The 21,677-nt window shown below is 41.9% G+C and overlaps 1 protein-coding gene across 5 annotated transcripts in view; it reads right to left on the bottom strand.

The window, feature by feature from the left end:
* disp1 (dispatched homolog 1 (Drosophila)) overlaps positions 1–21,677 on the bottom strand; it is a 401,131-nt gene that overhangs the window by 269,726 nt on the left and 109,728 nt on the right. For 4 of the 5 annotated variants that reach the window (XM_087984367.1, XM_087984357.1, XM_043687315.2 and 1 more), the window contains one exon: positions 5,758–5,877. The exons of the other annotated variant lie outside the window; for it this stretch is intronic. The gene's annotated coding sequence lies outside the window, so the exon portion shown is untranslated. The remainder of the gene's footprint in view (positions 1–5,757; positions 5,878–21,677) is intronic. 5 annotated transcript variants of the gene reach the window in all.

Here is a 21,677-nt window from a genome sequence, read left to right on the forward strand (position 1 = left end):
TGTGGTAAGTAGCGAGGAGGAAAGCCTTAGACTACAAGGCAATGTAGACGGGCTGGTCAGATGGGATGAACAAAGGAATTTAAATCCTGAAAAGTATGAAGCAATGCATTTTTGCAGAACAATCAAGGCAAGGGAGGACACATTAAATGTTAGGACTGTAAGAAATACAGAGGATCAGATGACCCTTGGTGTGCTTGCCTATAGACAGAAGGCAACAGACAGGTAGCACAGATGGTTAAGAGAGCATACGAGGTTTTTTTCTTAGAGCACAGACAGAAGAGGGAGGATCTGATTGAAGCGTATGAAGTTATACGAGGTGAACAGAAGAGGAGATAGGGAGAAACCTTTCCCCTTAGTAGAGGGGTCAATAGCAAAAGATACGGTTTTATGATAATGAACAGATGGTTGAAAGGGGACCTGAGGAAATATATTCCCATCCAGAGGATGATTCTAGAACTCACTGCTTAAAAAGGTGATAGAGGCAGGAAGTCTCAAACCATCTTAGTAGTATGTAGATGAACACTTGAAATGTATTGAAGGCTACAAGCCAACTGCTTGAAAATGGGATTAGAATAGATGGATGTTTGATGACTGGTGTGGACATGATGGTCTAAAGGACCTTATTCCATGCTGTAAAAACACTAAGTCTAAGAAGATACAGCTAACTGAACTCACTACAACGTATAATGGAAAACAGTGACAATGGAAACAACAATGAAATGCATTTATGCAGTCCTGAGGACATGCTGAACTGCTTTTGAATAAGATGTTCACCATCCCAGAGAGATGCAAAACTCCAATGGTATCATCTCATTGAAGACTAAGGGATCCTGCAGAATCCTTACCAAAGTTTATACTTCAGTCAACTTCAACAAAACACAGATGCAGAGTAGGAGCTGTATGTACCATCTATAAGATGCACCATACTGCAGAAATTCACCAAAATGTCTTAGACAGCACCTTCCAAAGCCACAATCTCTACCAACTAGAAGGACAAGGACAGCACATACATGGGAACACTACCACCTGCAAGGTACCCCCCAAGCCACTCACGATCCTGACTTGGAAATGTGTCACCATTCCTTCTGTGTACCTGGTTCAAAATCCTGGAACTCTTCCTCCCCACCCCTCCCCCAACCCACCCTCCCCCCATATCCCACCCCTCCCCCCATACCCCCCACAGGGTGTTGTACGTCTTCCTAAGCGCACAGACTGTAGCAATTAAAGAAAGCAGCTTATCACCATCTTCTCAAGGGCAACTAGGGGGCGGCCAGCCAACATTACCAACATACCATGAATGAATAAAAAAAACTCTGGTGATTTTCTAATTGCAGTTTATGAGAGAGACCTTGCTGTGAAAGATAGAGTGCGCTTTTTTTTCGGTGGTGCTCCAAAAGCAAATACAATTTACAGAATAAGAGGAAGTGCATTTACAACAAGATTTTACTGCAAGCAAATTGTCTCCCTGTTTCTCTGAATTACAACACTGACCATATTTCAAATAAATCCTGCTGGGGTTTCCTTAATGTTTGGAAAGTTGCTATGTAAATTCAAATTCATTATTTAGTTTTACTAAAAATGTATAGAATGGGGGTAAAGCAGTATTAACCACATTTTAAATAAAGAGAATGCCACATAGTGCTCTGGTTAAATCAATTCTGCAACCAAAAAAGTCAAGGAATGATCAGGTGACTGGTAACTCACCATGGGGGTAACTGTGACAGTCTTATGGCATATCAACAACCAGTTGGAACTGTGTTCATGAATTGGTGTTTTCCTCCAACAAACTGGGGGAGTTGCATAGCACTTGTGAGGATGCATATTAATTATGCTTTTGCAACATTAGATGAAAGACCAATGAATCAATTTTTGCACTTTTCATTGTTTTCACAATGCATTAAATTGCCTTTTTTATGATGTAAGAGTGTATGATGGCACACAGAACTTCTCTGTTGCAAACCTTGGAGATGGCAGAATCCACATCATCTTTTAAAGGGAAACAAATAAGTATTTGAAGAAGAATATCTTTAAAGGGAAAGGGTGAAAGTTGACAGCTAAGATGATGCAGTTACATTGGGTTGAAAGGTCTTCCTCCTGTGGTGCAAAATTTTATAAAGTACCTCAGCAAACCTGTCCCTTTTTAAGAATTCAGATTGGATGTGGAGAGACAACTGTAAAATACAATACTGGGTTTGGCTTCCCCCACCATGATTTCAGGGTTTTGAGACATTAATGCTCCCAATAATAAAGGATGATTTGGACATGCTCCTGAAAGACAGTTGACAACGATGGAAAAGACTGAGTGAATTGTTCTTAAAAACCCAACAGCCTTGAACAAGTCACAATTACCACAAAAGGGATAATGGAAGGACAACATTAGGGTAATTGAGTGTGGAAGAAACAGATACCTGGATAAGAATTTCAGCTATGAGGACCTGTGGCAGAAGCAGAGGCAGGTAACATGTGGAGGTGGGACTAAGTGCTCTTCCTGATGGACAGAATGCAGTCTGTGACGCTCAATTCAGGGTCAAAACTTTGTACCAGTGGTGTACATGGGCAGACAAATCAAGGAGGAGGATTCAGAAACATCAAAAAGCACCAATTAAATTAGCAACATGATCAGGTTCAAAACATGAGAGAGGAAAGTAGATGTTAGCGAGTGCTGGATTAACTCTGCAATCTGCCTAAAATAATTCAATTTTTTTCTGCTGTATTAAATTATATTATATGGTGACATATCTACAATAGTACACATATATTCTGATTTAATAAAGCTCTCTCACTAGTCCAGAAAAAGCTGACTAGTTGTTATAGTACATTAAGCAATTGTCCTGTATATCAAACCACAGAATTAATAACTATAGGGAGACATGATAATGGATAGCTGGGAGGAGAGATACAAGAGTATAATTCAAATCTTGGAATTCTGATGATGTTGTAAATTGTGAAACAGAGGCTGTAGATGATGGACATTGACAGAGCCTATCACAGACTAACTTACAGCAGTGGTTTGAGTCTGAGGTGCTGGTATTAACTTGGAGTCTAAATGTTTGCAGAGTTTAAATTCCATGCAGAACCTTAAGCACAAAATCTAGGAAGTCCAGTAGAATTTTTATCATTGTGTCATACAAAGGAGGTCACTTGGCCTGTTACGCCACTGCTGGTTCTTGAAAGAGCAGTCATGTTTAGTTCAACATCTCCACACTTTATTTACTGTAAACCTACGCATTCCTCATCCTCATGTACTTGTATATCTTCCATTATACATACTGTATATTAAAAAAAACAAGGAAATCAGCTTGCACCACCTTTCACTTTATGGCAGATTGCAGAGTTAATCCAGCACTCGCTAACATCTACTTTCCTCTCTCACGTTTTGAACCTGATCATGTTGCTAATTTAATTGGTGCTTTTTGATGTTTCTGAATCCTCCTCCTTGATTTGTCTGCCCATGTACACCACTGGTACAAAGTTTTGACCCTGAATTGAGCGTCACAGACTGCATTCTGTCCATCAGGAAGAGCACTTAGTCCCACCTCCACGTGTTACCTGCCTTTGCCCTCCATTACTGGCCCTTACGGCTGAAATCTTATCCAGACTTTTGTCTCTTCCACATTCAATAACCCCAATGCTGTCTTTTCATTGTCCCTTTTCCAATAATTCTGATCTGTTCAAGGCTGCTGTGTTTTCAAGACACTCACTCAGTCTCTTCCATGGTTGTCAACTGTCTTTCAGAACCATGTCCAAATCGTCCTTTCAGGTGTACTACACTGGATTCCTGTGGAAAAATGCTCATCTCACAATTTCATCTGGGAAATCTTTCCTTGCCTTCTCTATTGTATAAGTTTAAATTCCACTGAAAAGGTGAATAAGGTAGCTGACCAAGGGACAAATATCAGTCAATCATCTGAAGCCTGAAGAGGGCCTTAACAGGTGTTAACTCACTATTGAAGCATAACTAGTGAGAGTCATCTCAGCCCTATTTAAAACAGGACCTATTGGAGTCCTCTTGTGGTGCAGTGGTAGTGTCCCTTCACCTGAACCAAGAGACTCGGGTTCAGGTCCCATCTGCTCCAGAGGTGTGTAATAACATCTGAGTAGGCTAATTAGAAAAACAGGTTTTTTTTTTTAAAAAGGCCCTGTTGGAGCCCAGTCGTGGCACAGTATTCCCCTCCTAGAATTGGGAGACCCGGCTTCAATTCTCACTTGCCCCAGAGCTGTGCGGTAGCATCTCTCTACAGGTTGTTTAGAATAATAGGTGACTTTTTTTTAAAAAGCCCTGTTGAAAACACATGATCTATAAGCTTCGTACGGTCAGAAAGAAGAGATCCCATCCAAATTGAGTATACAGTTCGGGAAATTTCGATGAAATCCTCCCCATTCTTTTAAACTCCAGTAGATATTGCCCGAACCGATCCAGTTTCTCTTCATCGGTCAGTCCTGCCATTGCAGGAATCAATCTGGTAAACCTTTGCTGCACTCCCTCATGAGCCAGAATATTCTTGATTAGGTATGGAGACTAAAACTGCACACATTATTCCAGATATGGTCTCACCATGGCCCTGCATAATTGTAGGAGAAAGTGAGGTCTGCAGATGCTGGAGATCAGAGCTGGAAATGTGTTGCTGGAAAAGCGCAGCAGGTCAGGCAGCATCCAGGGAACAGGAGAATCGACGTTTCGGGCATAAGCCCTTCTTCAGGAAAGCCCTTCCTGAAGAAGGGCTTATGCCCAAAACGTCAATTCTCCTGTTCCCTGGATGCTGCCTGACCTGCTGCGCTTTTCCAGCAACACATTTCCAGCCCTGCATAATTGTAGCAAGATATTCCTGCTCCTTCCACAAAAGGAGAGCACATTGTTACTAGGGTTAAACTGGACAGTGACTTTTCTTTTTAATTCACCTTTTCCAGATTAACCTTCTTAACTTTCCTGGAATCTGGTCTTAAGTTTGGTTGAGATAGTGACAGCTTGATGAACAAGCAACTAGCCTTAAATAAAGGCAATGTGAATTCAAACACAATCCTGTACAACATTCCCATAAACACAAATACATTTACCTCACTGAAACAATCTGCAGGCTTTCATGGGTTAAGAATTTCAAAAGAACTGGAAAAATAAAGCTATTATTTTACATGAAGTACTCTTTGCCAACTTGTAATATGACCGAGTCAACAGATGTACAACATTAAAACCACCCAGGACATACCAATAGCAGCAATTCATTTGTCACACAGCTTAACTGGTCAGACTCTATAATCCATTCCCATCGTCCCACAACAGGTAATTTCTTCACTCAGAAAAGCTGCCATCAAAGCAGAACAAACTAAATCGGATCTCAACTAAAATCCTTTTTTTTGATGACTACAACTGTTCAACAACAAAGAGAATATCACTATTTAAATTGGTATTGTTGTTAATTAAAAGCTATTCCTTTTAAATTTGAACAAGCAATTGAACAAGACAGACTTGTCATGTTAACAAAGCGCAATTGTGCAGTGAGCAGTTTCCAAAATCTTAAAATAAAATTGTTGACTCAACATTTCTGTAACCAACTCAAAGGAAGATTCCAGAAATTCAGTTTTACATAACAGACTCATCTCACAAATCAAGATGGTTGGTAAGCGGGTGGTGATGGTGGCAGCAATAGAATTAGTTCTAATGCTAACGTGCCACTCTTGGAATTGTGGGCCACTGCAAATAAATACTTACACAGAACTTAATAAGTTTGAACCAAATATGTAGGTATCTGATCTCCTTACCTCTTCTGCTTTATTCCTTTTTCCAGCACCGAATGATGGCTCTTGATCCTCCACACAAATTCCTTAATAAAAATGGCTCATGGGAAAAACTGTCAACATATTGTTTCCTTGACTGTTGAGCTGTCAAAGAGGAAACCGAGGAGAATTAGCATGTCATTTGCAAAAGAAAATCTAGATGACTATTTCCTCCACTGGCTCAGTTAATAAAAATCCAGCATGGAGATGAACCAAACAGCCCAAGTAGATGCCAGATTTGATTATCTATTCAGTGTCACGGTAGCCATGAAGAAACTGGCTTCAAAATTGCTGGTCACTCAAGCTAAAATCTATCAGTTATCCAATGACCTTAGTTAAAACTATGAACCATTTAGCAATCACTATCTTGCATTTTATATGGGGAAATGGCCATGGTTCTTCACAGGACATTATAAAGCAAAGAATGACACTGAGCCACATGGTGTGGATTAAAAAAGAAAGCAAAGGACAGAGGCAGAGAGATATCAGGAGGGGGTTCCAGAACTTGGGCCAAGACAACAGAAGGTATAGCCACGACGAGTGGAGCAATTATCATTGCACAAGAGACCAAAATGCAGATGTCTTATAGGATGATGGGACTGGAGGAGATTACTGAGATGGGCAGGCTATGGCCATGGAGAGATCTGAAAACAAGGACAAACCTAAGCTGTTTCTTGAAAGGAATCAAAGCTGAGTCAGTGAGCACAGGGCAACGGGATTTACGCTGCACAGCATCACACAGTAAGTACGGGGCTTTGCTGTATGAAGTGACATCTCAAGATCTTAGAGAGAAAGAAACAATAAGAAGGCCATGGGAAAAGTTGAAACAGATAATGAAACATACAGCATCATGAACAACACAATAAAGTACATGATTACATCCACAAAAACTGAATTTGAATCTTAGAAAAAGAATGTTCAAGCGTTATATTTTGGTATTAACATCTCAGAGCTATAGTTTTAAAAAAAAGGCTGGAGATGCTGGGGACTGGAAACATTATGGGCTCTGACAACATTCCAGCAACAGTACGAAAGAATATGCTCCAGAACTTGCCACACACCAAACCAAGCTGTTCCAGTACAGTGACAACACTGAAATCTACCCAAAAACGTGGAAAATTGCCCAAATATGCCCTTTACACAAAAAGCAGGACAAATCCAACCTGGCCAATTCCCATACCATCAGTCTACTCTTGATCATCAGTAAAGTGATGGAAGATGTCATTAACAGTGCTATTAGGCAGTACCTGTTCAGCAATAACCTGCTCAGTGACACCCAGTTTGTGTTCCGCCAGGGCCACTCAGCTCCTGACCTCATTACAACGTTGGTTCAAACATGGACAAAAGAGCTGAATTGCAGAGGGGAGGGACAGTGACAACACTTGACATCAAGGCCGCACTCAAGTGAATGTGGCATCCAGGAGCCGTGGCAAAACTGGGATCAATGAGAATCTCTGCTAGTTCGAGTCACACCGAGCATACAGGAAGTTGGTTGGGGTTGTTCCTCAGGGTGGATATTTCTAATCAACCTGTTCAGGAATGTTATTATAGTATAACATCGCTGGAGCAGGTGGACCTTAAACCAGGCCTCCTGGCTCAGATGTAAGGGCTGCACCATAAGAGCCATGTCCTGCCATCTTCAGTTGTTTCATCAATGATATTTCCCCCATTCTAAGGTCAGAAGTGGGGAAATTTATTGCTGATTGCATGATATTCAGCAGCATTTGAGACCCCTCAGATATTGAAGCAGTCCATGTCAAAATTCAGCAAGACCGAGAAAATATCAAGCCTTTGAGCTGACAAGTGACAAGTAATATTCGCGCTATGCAAATGCCAGGTTATGACCATCTCCAATGAGAAAATCTAATCATTTTCATTTGGCATTCAATCACACTACTATCACTGAATCCCCCACTGTCAACATTCTGAGGTTTACCATTATTTATATGGCTGGTCCAGAACACTGATTACAAGAACAGGTCAGAGGTGAGGGGTCCTGCAGCAAGTCCTGTCCATCATCTACAAGGCACAAGTCAAGAGTGTGATGGAGCACTCCCCACTTGCCTGGATGAGTGCAGCTCCAACAACATTTAAGAAGCTTGACACCATCCAGGACAAAGCAGCCCACTTGATTGGCACCACATCCACAAACATTCACTGTCTCCAACACTGATGCTTTGTACCATCACGGTGTACTATCTACAGGATGCACTGCAGAAATTCTCCATGGCTCATTAGATAGCACGTTCTAAACCTACCAATCACAGGGACAAAAACAGCAGATACATGGGAACACCACCATCTGAAAATCCCATCAAAAGCACTCACCATCCTGAATTGGAACTCCACTGCTGTATCTTCACCGTTGGTTGGTCAAAACCCTGAAACTCACTCCTTCACAGCACAGTGGGTCTACCTACATCAAACAGACTGCAGTGATTCAAGCAGGTAGCTCACCAACACATTCTCACCACTTACTGCAGTGAATTTTATGGGACAACAAGACCATAAGACATAGGAGCAGAATTAGGCCATTCAGCTGAATGAGTCTGTTCCATCATTCAGTGAGATCATGGCAACTAGGGATGGGCAATAAATGCACCAATTGTCAGCAACACCTACACTTCGTGAATGAATGAGAAAAGAACAAATCTGCTGATAAGTTGAATTAATTCAAGATGTGGACAAAAAATGGGAATGTTCCTTAGATAGATCCTAAACAGACAGAAATATAACTCAGAAAACATTGGAAATGACTGGAGAAAAGCGGAACCTAGTGGAACACTGTGTGCAATTTTGGTCTTCTTTTCGGAGGAAGGATGTTCTATCTATAGACCAGGTTATAGTCCAAAAGGTTTATCTGAAAGCACTAGCTTTCAGAGCACAGCTCCTTCATCAGTTCTTTCATATGTAAATCCCAGAACCTTTTTTAAAGTTACATTCTCAAGTGCCATGTTAGCTCAGATAATTCATTGAAGGCGTGAGGCTGTCTGTGCCACAATATTCAGACAAATTCTATTTCTAGAAAAGTGATTTGCAGAATCTTACATCGATTCATGTAGCTTTTGAGCAAAATAAAGAGAGAGAAAGTGCATGGGTGAGTGAAGAGAGAGAGAGTAAGTGTGGGTGAGCAAGGAGAGAGAGAAAGGACAGGACAAGCATGAGAGAGAAAAGAGAGCACGAACAAGCGGGTGAGAGGGACAGGAAGTGTTGGGTGACAGAGAGGGTGAGCGAGCAGGAGGCAGAGTGCAAGCAAGCATGGGGGCAGAGAGAGAGCAAGAACATGAGTAAGTTGGAGAGAATCAACGAGGCAAAAGGGAGGATTGCAGATGCAGGAACCCAGAGTTTAGATCAGAGAGGCTGGAAAAGCACAGCAGGTCTGACAGCATCTGAGGAGCAGGAAAATCTACGTTTCGGGCAAAAGCCATCCTGATGAAGGGCTTTTGCCCGAAACGACGATTTTCCTGCTCCTTGGATGCTGCCTAACCTGCTGTGCTTTTCCAGCACCACTCTGATCTGAGTTGGAGAGAATGTGAGTGAGTGGGGAGGGAAGAGAGCGAGAGAGAGAGAATGCAAGCAAGCAGCAGAGAGAATCTGTGCGATCAAACAGGAAAAAGAAAGTGTCATAGAGGTCTACAGAAAATGGCCCTTCGGCCCATAAAATCTGGACCAGGCAAGTACAATCACCTTACTATTCTAATGCCATTTTGTAACACTTGGCCCATAGCCTTGTATGAAACTGCACAACTAAGTACTTATTAACCGTTATGAGGGTTAGGTTTAATGCCAGAGTGAGTTTGGCATAGCGAATGAACAGGAGAAGATGAGACAGAGAGGATTAGGACAGAAAAGTGCAGGCAGAGATAGTGGAAGAAGAAGAAGTGTAAACAGGAAAGAAAGAGAGATAAATAAAACAAGTGAAAGCACTGCAGAGAGAAAGAGAAAAAAGGAGAAGCAATAAAAAAGGGATGAAAAGAAGAAAAATAAAAAACAGAAACAATGAAAGGAGGAAAAGAAAGTGAAGGAAATATTGACAATAATATGGCACCCCGTATGAGCACAGGATATTTCTAAAACATCTTAGAGCCAATACACATCTGTAGGGCAATCACTGGTGTCACATCGACATCTGTGAAATTATACTCAAACGTTATACAGAACAAAAAATGGGTACATTTTAAGAAAAATGTATGTACTTGGGAGCAGTGGGCCAAAGAATGGCTGGAGTAGACTGGCAGAAGCAGCCAGGAGCTGAATTTGCATCTCTCAGTTTTATAACGGAGTTACATGGCAGGATTTTACAAAGGTGAGAAAAATTTAATCCAATCTAAAATATAAAAGTTATAAATTACACAAAACTGTAACTTATTGACAAGGAGGAAGCTGGCAGGTGGTGTCTGTGAGATTTAAGAAAGCTGGCTGCATGGGACTTTTAATACTCGATCTCATGATCAAAAATATAACTATTGTCCTGGTGCTGCCCAGAAACAAAGTATGAAGTCCTCATACGGTGCCTCTGACTTTAGTCACAAATTTTATATCTTACAGAAAATCAACATTTTGTACACCCAAGACAAGTGATTTGGAAAAATGAGGAGAAACAACATTAACAAAAAAGGTGCAATTTTCAAGAGATGGACATAGGCATGTTGAAAGGTAGCAGGACCAGTTGAGAGAGATATTAAAATAAAGGCAAAAGCCCTTCATCAGGATGGCTTTATAAATAGAATGCAAAAGCAAAAAGGCGACACTGCACCTTTATTTAAAGTAATTGGCAAAAGGATCAGAGATGGTATTAGAAAGAAAATCTTACACAGCAAGTTATAATGGCTGGAAAGCTTAGACTGAAAGGGTGCTGGAGGCAGATTTATTGATAAACTGTTAGCACTCATGGTCGGAAAGTAATCACTTCAGTGATCGACCCCGAGGATTCCTGGTCCCGCTGAACAGCACTCTCCCACAGTACAGGAGAAAGTGAGGACTGCAGATGCTGGAGATCAGAGCTTAAAAATGTGTTGCTGAAAAAGCACAGCAGGTCAGGCCACACCTCCCCCCTCACTTCCCTCCAAGGCCCCAAGGGATCCTTCCATATCCATCACAAATTCACCTGCACCTCCACACACATCATTTACTGCATCCGCTGCACCCGATGTGGCCTCCTATACATTGCGGAGATAGGCCGCCTACATGTGGAATGTTTCAGAGAACACCTTTGGGACACCACCACCAACCAACCCAACCACCCCGTGGCTGAACACTTTAACTCCCCCTCTGCCAAGGACATGCAGGTCCTTGGCCCCCTCCATCGCCCGACCATGGCAACACGACGCCTGGAGGAAGAGCACCTCATCTTCCGCCTAGGAACCCTCCAATCACAAGGGATGAATGCAGATTTCTCCAGCTTTCTCATTTCCCCTCCCCCCACCTATTCTCAGTCCCAACCCTCAGACTCAGCACTGCCTTCTTGACCTGCAATCTTCTTCCCGACCTCTCCGCCCCCACCCCCTCTCTGGCCTATCACCCTCACCTTAACCTCCTTCCACCTATCGTATTCCCAACGCCCCTCCCCCAAGTCCCTCCTCCCTACCTTTTATCTTAGCCTGCTTGGCACACCCTCCTCATTCCTGAAGAAGGGTTTATGCCCGAAACGTCGATTCACCCACAGTACAGCTGACTTCATACAAAGGGAATTCAAAGGAAATGTTAAAAGTGTAAAAACAAAGAAAATACCTCCATCACTGAAAAAGAGAGAATTCCAATAGGGTGGAGTCATAAAATGACATGATAACAAACATATGAATTAGGAGTTTGAGGAGGTCCCTCAAGCCTGCTCCACAATTCAATAAGATTGCGACGATCTGCTTGTGTTCCAAACTTCTCATATTTCCCCTAATAACCCTCGACTTCCCTATCTGAAAAGAACTTATGCTCCTCTGACTTCAAAATATTTAACTAACCTATCTCTACTGCCTTCTAGGTACAGACTTCCAAAGTCATACAAACCTCAAAACAAAACTTCTCATCTCTATCCTGAAGGAGTCATGCCTGATTTTATAACAGTGCTGTCCGGTTCTTTAGGTAAAAACAATGACTATCTCTCCACCCTGAAGGCACCCTGCTCTATTCCTGATGAAGGGCTTTTGCCCGAAACGTCAATTTTCCTGCTTCTCGATGCTGCCTGAACTGCTGTGCTTTTCCAGCACCACTATTCCAGAACCCTGTCCGGTCCTTTACTCAGCCACAAGAGGAAATGTCCTTTCCACATCCACCTTCAGGATTATATTCACTTCAATCAATTTACCCCTCATTCTTCCAGACTCCAGTATAAACATTGCCACTCTGGCAAACCATAAGCTAACCCATTCATTCCAGGTATCAATCAAGTAAACCTCCTCTGAACCGTCTCCAAATCATTTCCATCCTTTCTGAAGTAAGGAGGCCAAAACTGTACATAGTATTTAAGATAAGATCTCATGATACCCATAATTTTAATGTTCAATTTATCTTATAATAAAGGAGAGCATCATGTTGTTTCCTTTTCCAAATGCTTGATGTACCTGCACACTAGTCTTTTGTGATTCATGCACCATGTAATGATTCTGCATTACAGGGCTCTGCAATCTCTCACCATTTATTTTTACGGTCAAATCTCCCCACATTATATTCCAGTTTCCAGATTTATGTCCACTCATGTAACCTACTTATAATGACTTTGTACCCTCCTTATGCCCTCCACACAACCTACTTTCTACCTATCTTTGGTGTCATCAGGAAATTTAGCAATCATATGTGCAGTTCCTTCATCCAAGTCATTTACATAAATTGTAAAATGTCAAAGTCCCTATATTGATTCCTGTGGCACACCACTCATTACATCTTACAAACTAGAAAAAGATCCATTTATGGATACTCTTTATCCTTTAGTCAGACAGCTTTCTATCCGTGCCATTACTGCTTACACCATAAGTTCTTATTTTTCACAGTATCCTTTCATATGCACGTTACTAAGTGCAAATGTAGAAAATAAGAGGAGGCCAATCAGTCCTTCAAGTCTGCTCCACCATTCAAATGTGATCATCATGGAGAAAGTGAGTACTGCAGATGCTGGGGATCAGAGACAAAAGTGTGGTGCACTGGGAAAACACAGCAGGTCAGGCAGCATTCAAGGAGCAGAAGAATCAACGTTTCGGGCATAAGCTCTTCATCAGGAATGGGGGTAGGGGGTGCTGAGAGACACTTATGCCCAAATCGTTGATTCTCCTGCTCCTCAAATGCTGCATGACCTGCTGTGCTTTTCCAGCACACCACACTTTTCAACTCAAATGTGATGATCATGGCTGATCACCCAACTCAGTCCCCTGTTCCTGCTTCTTTACCCATATCCTTTGATCCCTTTAACCTGGAGATATCTATCTAACTTCTTCTTGAAAACATTCAATGTTTTGGCCTCAACTGCATTTTGTGGCAGAGAAATCCACAGGCTGCCCCCTCTCTGGCCGAAGATATTTTTCCACATTCAAGTCCTAAATAGTCTATCCTATGCCTTTAGACAGTGACCCCTTGTTCTGAACTCCTGGTCATCAGAAATATCCTTCGTATGTTTACCCTATCAGGTTCTGTTAGAATTTTATTGGTTTCTATGAGGTCCCTCTTCATTCTTCTAAACTCCAATGAATAAAGTGATGGTAGTCATAGTCCCATCAGACTTTGGTAGGATTCTCATTAGAGAGAGATGACTGATGGCGACTTAACCTGAGGATCACCATGTCTCAGGTAAGGAGAGTGATTGAGAAAAACAATATTGGAAGAACAGCTAGTATGGGAATTGAACCCACACCACTGGTATTACTCTGTATTGCGAGTCAGCCATCTGGCCAACTGAGCGAAGTGACCCCCAGTGAATACAGTCTTAAACAATCCAGTCTCTCTTTGTATGTCAATCTTGCCATCCCAAGAACTAGTCTGGTAAACTCATTTTGCACTCCCTCCATAGCCAGAACACCCTCCCTCAGATAACAAGGCCAAAACTGTGCACAGTATGCCAACATACTTGCCAGGGCTCTCTGCAATTGCAGCAAGATATCCCAGATCCTGTATTCAAGTCCTCTCACTATGAAGGCCAACATCCCACTTTCCTTCTCAATTGCCTGCACTTGCATGCTTCATTTAAACAAATGGTTTGAGCAGAAGACCACCCAGGACCTGTTACACCTCCCCCTTTCCTAACCTATAGCTATTCAGATAATAACCTGCCTTCCTGTTTCTGTTAACAAACCTCACATTTCTTCATGTTATTGTACAAGGTACAGTCAGTACTTGATGGAATACTCCCTACTTATCTGGATAACTGTAGATCCATCAACACTTAAGAAACTTTATATCATCCCCCAGGAAAAATTGACCAACTTGATTGATATCACATCCATAAATAGCTTCTTCTAGTACTGATGCTCAGTAGTAGAACATAGAACATAGAAGAATACAGCGCAGTACAGGCCCTTCGGCCCTCGATGTTGCGCCGATCCAAGCCCACCTAACCTACACTAGCCCACTATCCTCCATATGCCTAGCCAATGCCCGCTTAAATGCCCATAATGTCCACCACTGCTACTGGCAGGGCATTCCATGAACTCACGTCTCGCTGAGTAAAGAACCTACCCCTAACATCTGTCCTATACCTACCCCCCCTTAATTTAAAGCTATGCCCCCTTGTAATAGCTGACTCCATACGTGGAAAAAGATTCTCACTGTCAACCCTATCTAAACCCCTAATCATCTTGTACACCTCTATCAAGTCACCCTAAACCTTCTTTTCTCCAATGAAAACAACCCCAAGTGCCTCAGCCTTTCCTCATACGATCTTCCTACCATACCAGGCAACATCCTGGTAAACCTCCTCTGCACCCGTTCCAGTGCCTCCACATCCTTCCTATAATATGGCGACCAAAACTGCACACAATACTCCAGATGCGGCCGCACCAGAGTCTGATACAACTGCAACATTACCTCAGGATTCCGGAACTCAATTCCTCTACCAATAAAAGCCAGTACGCCATATGCCTTCTTCACCGCACTATTTACCTGGGTGGCAACTTTCAGAGATCTGTGTACATGGACACCAAGATCCCTCTGCTCATCCACACTACCAAGTATCCGACCATGAGCCCAGGAACCCCATCTTTTTGTTACTCTTACCAAAGTGAATCACCTCACACTTAGCTACATTGAACTCCATTTGCCACCTTTCTGCCCAGCTCTGCAGCTTATCTATATCCCGCTGTAACCTGCCACATCCTTCCTCACTGTCTACAACTCCTCCGACTTTCGTATCATCTGCAAACTTGCTCACCCAACCTTCTAACCCCTCCTCCAGGTCATTTATAAAAATGACAAACAGCAATGGTCCCAAAACAGATCCTTGCGGAACACCGCTAGTGACGGCACTCCAAGAGAACCTTTGCCATCAACTACTACCCTCTGTCTTCTTCCAGCCAGCCAATTCCTAATCCAAACCTCCAACTCACCCTCAATGCCATACCTCCGTATTTTTTGCAGTAGTCTACCATGGGGAACCTTATCAAACGCCTTACTAAAATCCATATACACCACATCTACCGCTTTCCCCTCGTCCACCTCCTTAGTCACCTTCTCAAAGAATTCAATAAGGTTTGTGAGACACGACCTGCCCTTCACAAAACCATGCTGACTATCCTGGATCACATTATTCCTATCCAGATGTTCATAAATCCTATCCCTTACAATTCTCTCTAAGACTTTGCCCACAACAGAAGTGAGACTCACCGGCCTATAGTTACTAGGGTTATCCCTACTCCCCTTCTTGAACAAGGGAACCACATTTGCTAGCCTCCAATCTTCTGGCACTACTCCTGTAGACAACGAGGACATAAACATCAAGGCCAATGGCTCTGCAATCTCCTCCCTTGCTTCCCAGAGAATCCTAGGATAAATGCCATCAGGCCCAGGGGACTTATCTATTTTCACCCTTTCCAGAATTTCCAACACCTCTTCCCTACATACCTCAAAGCCGTCCATTCTATTTAATTGTGACTCAGTATTCACATCGACAACAATGTCCGGTTCCTGAGTGAATACTGACGAAAAGTATTCATTCAGTGTCTCCCCAGTCTCTTGAGCCTCCACACGCAACTTCCCACTACTATCCTTGACTGGACCTATTCCTACCCTAGTCATTCTTTTATTCCTGACATACCTATAGAAAGCCTTAGGGTTTTCCCTAATCCTACCAACTAAGGACCTTTCACGTCCCCTCCTTGCTGCTCTTAGCTCTCTCTTCAGGTCCTTCCTGGCTACCTTATAACTCTCAATCGCCCCAATTGAACCTTCCCGCCTCATCTTTACATAGGCCACCCTCTTCCATTTAACAAGGGATTCCAATTCCTTATTAAACCACGGCTCCCTCACACGACCCTTTCCTCCCTGCCTGACAGGTACATACTTATCAAGGACACTCAATAGTTGCTCCTTGAACAAGCTCCACATATCAATTACGCCTTTGCCTTGAAGCTTACTTTTCCAAGCCACACATCCTAAGTCATGCCTCACCGCATCATAATTTCCCTGCCCCCAGCTATAACTCTTGCCCTGCAGTGCACACTTATCCCTCTCCATCACTAGAGTAAAAGTCACCGAATTGTGGTCACTGTCCCCAAAGTGCTCACCTACCTCTAATTCTAACACCTGGCCTGGTTCGTTACCCAGTACCAAATCCAGTATGGCCTCACCTCTTGTTGGCCTATCTACATATTGTGTCAGGAAACCCTCCTGCACACATTGGACAAACACTGACCCATCTAACGAACTTGAGCTATAGCTTTCCCAATCAATATCAGGAAAGTTAAAGTCCCCCATAACAACCACCCTATTACTTTCACTCTTCTCTTGAATCATCCTCGCAATCCTTTCTTCTACGATTCTAGGACTATTAGGAGGCCTGTAAAAGACTCCTAATAGATTGAGCTCACCTTTCCTATTCCTAACCTCAGCCCAAACTACCTCAGATGGCGAGTCTTCATCCATCGTCCTTTCCACAGCTGTGATACTATCTTTGACAAGCAATGCCACACCTCCCCCTCTTTTACCCCCACCTCTGACCCTACTAAAACATTTAAACCCTGGGACCTGCAACAGCCAATCCTGTCCCTGTTCTACCCATGTCTCCGTAGTAGTAGTAATAATTGCATCATCAATAAGATGTATCACAGAAATTCACTAAGGCTCTTTAAACAGCACTTTCCAAATCCACGACCACTTCCATTTAGAAGGACAAGGCCAGCAGATACATAGGAACATCACCAGGTGAGAGTGCACTTCTGAGCCACTCACCATCCTGACTTGGGAATATACCCCTGTTCCTTCAGTGTCACTGGGTCAAAATCGTGGAACTCTTCCTAGCAGCAATGTAGGTCTAGATTAGATTAGATTCCCTATAGTGCGGAAACAGGCCCTGCAGCCCAACCAGTCCACACCAACCTTCCGAAGGGTAACCCACCCCAACCCATGTATACCTACATCTCAGGGGCTCCAGGGGTGCAAGAAGGCAGCTCAGCATCACCTTCTCAAAGCCAATCAAAGATGGGCAAGAGATGCTGACCTGGCCAGCAAACACCCACATCCCTCAAATGAATCAGAATGGCTGTCTGATTTGCTGAGCATTTCCACTATTTCCTGTTTTCATCTGCAATAAATAATGGCTTTACCCTCACTGTCCATTAAAATTAGTCCATGGAAAATTTTGATTAAACACAAATCATTTTTTTAAAAATCTAACAAATGATAAAAATTTTTAAAAAGCATCAATATTATAGATTTTGAGTACTTATTTAAAATAAAAATTCTTGTGACGATAAGCATGTAATCCATCATCTGAGCACAATGTCTGATTAAGCTCGGCTTTCACTTAACAAAACAGGTATTGATAATAAATGATATTCTTATTGGTCTTTAATTGTTGAATCAGTGTCCATAAGCGTTACTTCCATAACATTCTTCTTCTAACAGTGTGAAAAAAACCTACAGATGTAACTCATAATTACAGCCAGAGTGCCCCACTTCGAACAATCCTTTAATTTACATATCTCTGTCCGTTGTATGTAATTCCCAAGAGCTTGGGATGGAGAATGATTCTCTTCATAGATTAATTTGTTCTATATTTAGCTTGGATTATTAAGGTTGTACACTCGCCACTGCCATGCTGTGTAAGCACACCGCAGAATGATATATCGAACTGGATTTGAACTGCTGCTACACAGCGTTGGACATTTTGTCCTGAATCCCATTCACCACTGAAATGCATCTTTCAAATAAATTATGCTAATGGTATATCACAAAATTCATTTCTGACTCAACATCAATATTGGAGTGGGGTGATTTTGTTTTCTTAAAATGTCTTTAAATATAGTGTTGCCTTTTCCAATGAAGGTAAAGTCTAAATACATGCAGATCATTAAAAAAAGTATAGCAGCAGTTGCCATGTTACTGTGACAGCTATGGGTCAGTCGGTGAATGTCCTGTACAATGGAAATGAGTTCAGACGGGTTCCACGTACGAGATGATTACCAGTATAACACAAAATGAGGCACAATCTTTATGTAGGTGACAAGAGCAGAAGGTTAGGTATAGAAAATTTCAAAGGTTGGTGCTTCTTTGTTCTGGATCATAGGAGAATGACTTTGGTGTTTCCTGTACTAAACAGTACTAAAATTAATACATTTATCTCTATGGTGAAATAAAAGCATCAAATGTAGAAACACATTTAGATATCCAGTATGTCGTAACTAGTGTCCATGTATTAGAACTAGGCCACATAACAATGTTAAAATCGCAAAAAACAATATTTTCAAAAGAACACTCAGATCTCTGATTTTGCAAGTAATGCTATTTTGTCAGCATACTGCAAGTTTGCTATGTTGTGTTCAACTGTAACCCCAGAAGTATATCTAATTGTCTAAGATTTGTTATGTGTGTAGATTGAATAGTGTTGGCGAAAGTATTTCTCTCTTCACTGACAACATTCTGGTGATCCTTCTAACCTGATGTACATCATTTAGTCCTAGTATAGTCTCGAGACAATTTTCACATCCTTACTGTCAATTTCAGTAACTCAGCTATCAACTTTGTATCTGTGATAAACACAATCAATATTCTTTGCATAATCCAAGAAACAGATGTAAATGTTTTTGCTTACTTCTCGATTCTTATTGAAGGTTGTTCTTATAGGGTTAACTAAATAACAACCTTGCAGTATTGCAACAAACACCAATACATACAAAACCAGAAACCCCACACCATGTAATGGATCAAGTCTGAAAGTATAGAATATGGTTCGAGTCTGATAAAGCAAAGCAAAGGTGTAAAAATTAGTGAAGATTAAAGTTGATGATATCACGCTGGAACAAGTAGATATGTTTATTTATTTTGTAAAAATGCTACCGAAAACTAGAAGATGTGTTGCGGAAATGAAAAGAACGATTGAGACAGCCAGACATGATTTTTTTAAAATTCACAGGGTGTAAACAGCAAGAAAATTCACATTTTAACAAGAAACATGGGCAATAAAGATCGATCTGTGAAAGCAAACAAAAACCTATACAATGTGGAAGCTAAGGTGCATGCTTAATATTCCATATGCAATCAGTCAAATTAAGAGGTTCTTGAACTGCAAAAGAAATCTAAAACTACATGAAAAGCAAATGTTCGTAGTTTCGCCATTTGATTGGAGCTATAAAGCTAGAAATATCTTCTGCAGGACTATGCTCGAGGCATAGTCAGATGCTAGATGCGAATGGCTGCAACTGTGTTACAGTGGGTGCATGAGGATGGCACAGGACAGACAAGGATGTAATACCAAAACAGCAGATCACTTGGCAGGAATAGTTACAGGCACAATCTAGAACTAGGGAGTCGCTGATTAAAATAAAGGAGACATCTATTTAAGACAGAGAGGAAGAGATTTTTGGTCGCCCTCATGGTGGTCATGAGTCTTTGGAACTCTCTTCCTCAGAAGGGAGCGGAAGCAGAGAATTTGAATATTTTTTAAGGCAGTGACAGATATATTCTTAGTAAGCAAGCAGGTGAAAACTCATCAGGGCAAGTGTGAAGCAATCAGATCAGTCATGATCTTATTGAATGGCAGTGTAGTCTGAGTGGTCACTTCCTGCTTTTCATTTATGTGTTTGTAAGCAGCAGCAACTGAGGATCAGTATCTGCCCGATTGGAGGCTACGAATTTCAATAGCCACTTCAACACACTGCTGCTGTACTGGGAAATAACACTGTTTTTAATAAATTAAATTCTAAACATGATATTTTCATATTTTTGTTTGCTGTGAGTACAGATTACTCATACTGACTTTAACAAAGTGCGTGATATGGTCATATTTATTCCTGCAGTGACTGCATATTGGATAAAGTGTGTAAGCATAGCCTCATTCACACTCCGTTTCCACATACCAACTCCATAAATCAAGAGATCAGAGACCCATTGTTTATTCCAGCATGTCTCTTATTTAATGTTACCACATATCCCAAATCAATTTCCTTTAAAAAAATTGGATAAGTGCTAATGTGTTTTAGGGTATGTATTTGCCAAGTCACAAAAGAGAGTTAATAACAGAGAAAAAAACATTTTAGGTGTTGATCATTCCCATTGCAAGCAATAGGAGTGTTTCAAAAGACCAGCATTAGCAAGGTTTAACTTCACAGCAATTTTGCTGAGCCTCTCAATGAAGGCTGCATAAAAACCTGGTGTGCACTCAAAACAAACCAACACAGTAACTTTACTGAATTCCTTTCAGCTGCTTGGCATAATGCGACAAGAATATTTCAGGACTATTCAGTAGCTTTTGTGTCCCAAGATTAATGAAGCTGGATACACAAGAACTTTAATAGGGTGATTTCAATGTTCCATTAGTGCTCTGGTCTACAGAAACCTCTTAATTATTACTCCCAAATTATAACAGTGTCATGAGAATGATTATCCGCCAAGCTAAAACATTTACCCATTTCTGAATAACTCAGTAAAGGTTTACAACAGTCAGGTGTCAAAGAAATCGAGAACATCTCTATAAATGAATAACCTACTCAGAATATATCTTAAAGAATGTCATGTTCAACTGCATCTCTGAAAGGATATCAAAAACATTTCTAAACCATCAACACTTTTTAGGAGGACTTATGATGAGTGGCATAGAAGGGGAAGGCATATGATCACATGAAGGCAAATGGAATAAAATGTAATTCTGACCGGGTTAGTTTGAAAGAATGGTGGGAAGGGGCTTTCCTGGAGCATAAATACAACATACACCAGCTGGGCTAAAAGAAAAACCAAAATGGGCGGCACCGGAAAAGCACAGCAGGTCAGGCCATATCCAAGGAGCAGGAGAATCGACGTTTTGGGACTAAACTTTTCATGAGGAAAGGGGGTGGGGGTAAAAGGGCTGAGAGATAAATCGGGGGGGGGGGGGGGGGGGGGAGGGCACAGTGGGACTGGTAGGGAAGTTACCTGGGAAGACAATAGGTGGATGCAGGTGGGGTGATGGTGATAGGTCGGAGGGGAGGGTGGACCGGAGAGATGGCAAGTGAGATGGACAGGTACGACAGTGCCAACTTGGAGGGTTCAATCTGGGATAAGTGGAGGGAGGGGAGGTGAGGAAATTGGTGAAACCGATGTTGATCCTGTGTGGTTGGAGGGTCCCAAGGTGGAATTGAGGCGTTCTGCCTCCAGGTGTTGGATGGCTTGGATTTGGCGGAGGAGGCGGCCCAGGACTTGCATGTCCTTGGTGGAGAGAGAGGGGGAGTTGAAGTGGTTGGCCACAGGGCAGTGGGGTTGTTTGGTGCATGTCCCACGGAAATGTTCACTGAAATGTT

Source organism: Chiloscyllium plagiosum, unplaced genomic scaffold (assembly GCF_037043375.1).
Source record: "Chiloscyllium plagiosum isolate Xiang-an unplaced genomic scaffold, Cpla_swu_hap1 HiC_scaffold_3, whole genome shotgun sequence".
Classification (NCBI taxonomy): domain Eukaryota; kingdom Metazoa; phylum Chordata; class Chondrichthyes; order Orectolobiformes; family Hemiscylliidae; genus Chiloscyllium; species Chiloscyllium plagiosum.